Raw genomic sequence first — 3,094 nt, forward strand, 5'->3', positions numbered from 1 at the left:
CTAGACACTATAGAGGGACTGATAGATTGGAGCAGAACACTGTAGAGGGACTGATAGATTCGGAGCAGAACACTGTAGAGGGACTGATAGACTAGACACTATAGAGGGACTGATAGATTGGAGGAACACTGTAGAGGGACTGATATATTGGAGCAGAACACTGTAGAGGGACTGACAGATTGGAGCAGGACACTGTAGAGGGACTGATAGATTGGAGCAGAACACTGTAGAGGGACTGATAGACTGGATCAGAACACTGTAGAGGGACTGATAGATGGAGCAGAACACTGTAGAGGGACTGATAGATTGGTGCAGAACACTATAGAGGGACTGATAGATTGGAGCAGGACACTGTAGAGGGACTGATAGATTGGAGCAGAACACTGTAGAGGGACTGATAGACTGGAGCAGAACACTGTAGAGGGACTGATAGATTGGATCAGAACACTGTAGAGTTACACATAAAGCTGTTCCTTCCTGCAGACTGACAGACAGTACATTCTGGAACATAGCTCATCTCCTAAGACTGATGTATTCTTGGGTCTCCTTGTCATGTCAATCTTAGCTGAGTGAAGTGGACAGCAGTGCTGACTGGGCTCAACCCTGCAGTGCGGACTTGGCCATAAGCAATATTTGTCAAACTCATTCAACGTAGGGCCGAATGTCTGTGGGTTTTTGCTCTTCACTTGTACTTGATTGATGAATTGAGATCACTAATTAATTAGTAAGGAACTCCCCTCACCTGGTTGTCTAGGTCTTAATTGAAAGGAAAAACAAAAACCAGCTGACACTAGTCCCTTATTGGCTGACACTAGTCCCTTATTGGCAGACACTAGTCCCTTATTGGCTGACACTAGTCCCTTATTGGCTGACACTAGTCCCTTATTGGCTGACACTAGTCCCTTATTGGCTGACACTAGTCCCTTATTGGCTGACACTAGTCCCTTATTGGCTGACACTAGTCCCTTATTGGCTGACACTAGTCCCTTATTGGCTGACACTAGTCCCTTATTGGCTGACACTAGTCCCTTATTGGCTGACACTAGTCCCTTATTGGCTGACACTAGTCCCTTACTGGCTGACACTAGTCCCTTATTGGCTGACACTAGTCCCTTATTGGCTGACACTAGTCCCTTACTGGCTGACACTAGTCCCTTATTGGCTGATACTAGTCCCTTATTGGCTGACACTAGTCCCTTATTGGCTGATACTAGTCCCTTATTGGCTGACACTAGTCCCTTATTGGCTGATACTAGTCCCTTATTGGCTGATACTAGTCCCTTATTGGCTGATACTAGTCCCTTATTGGCTGACACTAGTCCCTTATTGGCTGACACTAGTCCCTTATTGGCAGACACTAGTCCCTTATTGGCAGACACTAGTCCCTTATTGGCTGATACTAGTCCCTTATTGGCTGACACTAGTCCCTTATTGGCTGATACTAGTCCCTTATTGGCTGACACTAGTCCCTTATTGGCTGATACTAGTCCCTTATTGGCAGACACTAGTCCCTTATTGGCTGATACTAGTCCCTTATTGGCTGATACTAGTCCCTTATTGGCTGACACTAGTCCCTTATTGGCTGACACTAGTCCCTTATTGGCTGACACTAGTCCCTTATTGGCTGATACTAGTCCCTTATTGGCTGACACTAGTCCCTTATTGGCTGATACTAGTCCCTTATTGGCTGATACTAGTCCCTTATTGGCTGACACTAGTCCCTTATTGGCTGACACTAGTCCCTTATTGGCTGATACTAGTCCCTTATTGGCTGATACTAGTCCCTTATTGGCTGACACTAGTCCCTTATTGGCTGATACTAGTCCCAAACAGTTGATTGGCAGACACTAGTCCCTTATTGGCTGATACTAGTCCCTTATTGGCTGACACTAGTCCCTTATTGGCTGATACTAGTCCCTTATTGGCAGACACTAGTCCCTTATTGGCTGATACTAGTCCCTTATTGGCTGATACTAGTCCCAAACAGTTATTGGCTGACACTAGTCCCTTATTGGCTGATACTAGTCCCTTATTGGCTGACACTAGTCCCTTATTGGCTGACACTAGTCCCTTATTGGCTGACACTAGTCCCTTATTGGCAGACACTAGTCCCTTATTGGCTGACACTAGTCCCTTATTGGCAGACACTAGTCCCTTATTGGCTGACACTAGTCCCTTATTGGCTGATACTAGTCCCTTCCCTTGGCAGACACTAGTCCCTTATTGGCTGACACTAGTCCCAAACAGTTATGCGTTTGACAGTCCTGATCCAAACCCTCCAGGTAGGAACTAGCTTAACAAACAGTCCTGATCCAAACCCTCCAGGTAGGAACTAGCTTAACAAACAGTCCTGATCCAAACCCTCCAGGTAGGAACTAGCTTAACAAACAGTCCTGATCCCTCCAGGTAGGAACTAGCTTAACAAACAGTCCTAAAAGATAAAAGATAATATGCCATTTAGCAGACGTCTTTTATCCAAAGTCCTGATCCAAACCCTCCAGGTAGGAACTTTACAGTCATGTGTGCATACATTGTACGTAGGATGGGTGGTCCCGGTAGGAATCGAACCCACTACCCTGGCGGAACTAGCTTACAAACAGCGCCATGCTCTACCAACTGAGCTACAGAACCACAGAGTCCTGATCCAAACCCTCCAGGTAGGAACTAGCTTAACAAACAGTCCTGATCCAAACCTTCCAGGTAGGAACTAGCTTAACAAACAGTTCTGATCCAAACCCTCCAGGTAGGAACTAGCTTAACAAACAGTCCTGATCCCTCCAGGTAGGAACTAGCTTAACAAACAGTCTTAACAAACAGTCCTGATCCAAACCCTCCAGGTAGGAACTAGCTTAACAAACAGTCCTGATCCAAACCCTCCAGGTAGGAACTAGCTTAACAAACAGTCCTGATCCCTCCAGGTAGGAACTAGCTTAACAAACAGTCCTGATCCAAACCCTCCAGGTAGGAACTAGCTTAACAAACAGTCCTGATCCCTCCAGGTAGGAACTAGCTTAACAAACAGTCCTGATCCAAACCTTCCAGGTAGGAAACTAGCTTAACAAACAGTCCTGATCCCTCCAGGTAGGAACTAGCT

The 3,094-nt window shown here is 46.0% G+C and overlaps 1 non-coding gene across 1 annotated transcript; it reads right to left on the bottom strand.

Moving 5' to 3' along the window:
• Nucleotides 1-2,547: 2,547 nt before the first annotated feature.
• Nucleotides 2,548-2,631, bottom strand: trnan-guu. The gene is given in 2 exon segments: nt 2,548-2,583; nt 2,595-2,631. It is a non-coding gene; the product is annotated as a tRNA-Asn (tRNA).
• Between the last annotated feature and the right edge of the window lie 463 nt (nt 2,632-3,094).

Source organism: Oncorhynchus gorbuscha, unplaced genomic scaffold (genome assembly GCF_021184085.1).
Source record: "Oncorhynchus gorbuscha isolate QuinsamMale2020 ecotype Even-year unplaced genomic scaffold, OgorEven_v1.0 Un_scaffold_1681, whole genome shotgun sequence".
NCBI classification, from domain to species: domain Eukaryota; kingdom Metazoa; phylum Chordata; class Actinopteri; order Salmoniformes; family Salmonidae; genus Oncorhynchus; species Oncorhynchus gorbuscha.